Below are 1156 nucleotides of genomic sequence, written 5' to 3'. Positions count from 1 at the left end.
CACACACACACACACACACACACACACACACACACACACACACACACACACACACACACACACACACACTATATTATGGGAGAAACCGGTTGTTTCTATTTTTTTAACCCTTATATGATGTTAAGACATCCACGAAATCACCATCACCAAACCCACCAGACTACAAGGAAATAATCACTACTTTTAGTGTGTATAGAGCAGCATATCTCCACCAGACTCCATGTAAATAATCACTACTTTTAGCGTGTATAGAGCAGCATATCTCCACCAGACTCCATGTAAATATTCACTACTTTTAGCGTGTATAGAGCAGCATATCTCCACCAGACTCCATGTAAATAATCACTACTTTTAGCGTGTATAGAGCAGCATATCTCCGCCAGACTCCATGTAAATAATCACTACTTTCATTATGTATAGACCAGCATATCTAGTCTTAATTAGCTTTGTAGCAACTCATTTAGCAACAACTTTAATGTAACGGACGTTCAATAATATCAATAGGTTACGCTCTAAAGCTTTAAGAGCCCTCCAAAGTCCTTTGGTCTTACCAAAGATGCTGAGGCTCTCCGTCTGGAAGACGCTCTGTAGAGGAGGGAAGTAGATGACGAGCAGCTGACCCATGATGGAGGCCAGGACGGCGTAACAGAAGGCCCTGTTACTGCACAGACCCATCTCATGCACCATCCGAGTCTGAGGGGCACACAGTCAGGTCCAGATCATCGACAGATGGATCACAGTTCATGTCTGTACTGTCACTTCTCATCCAGAAGAGAATTTTTTTTAAATGAAGTCGAAACTAACAATTTTGGATGAGTTGGTCTCTATAATGTCAGACTAGCTGGAATCGGAGAAGTTCTCAAACTCAAACCGATTATCAAAACAGTTGGAAAATAATTTAATAGATGGCAACTATCGATTAAAGGTCCCATGGGATGAAAATGTAACTTTATGCGTATTTTTTAACATTAATAAGAGCCCCCCCCAGCCTGCCTATGGCCCCCCCAGTGACTAAAAATGCTGACAGGTGTAAATGGAGCCCTGGTTATCCTGCTCTGCCTTTGAGAAAATTAAAGCTCAAATGGGCCGATCCGGTATTTTGCCCCTTATGAGGTCATAAGGGGGAAGGTTACCTCCTCTTTCTTTGCTTTGCCCC

The sequence above is a fragment of the Etheostoma cragini genome, chromosome 6 (genome assembly GCF_013103735.1).
Source record: "Etheostoma cragini isolate CJK2018 chromosome 6, CSU_Ecrag_1.0, whole genome shotgun sequence".
NCBI classification, from domain to species: domain Eukaryota; kingdom Metazoa; phylum Chordata; class Actinopteri; order Perciformes; family Percidae; genus Etheostoma; species Etheostoma cragini.
Note: the sequence above shows the minus strand (reverse complement) of the source record.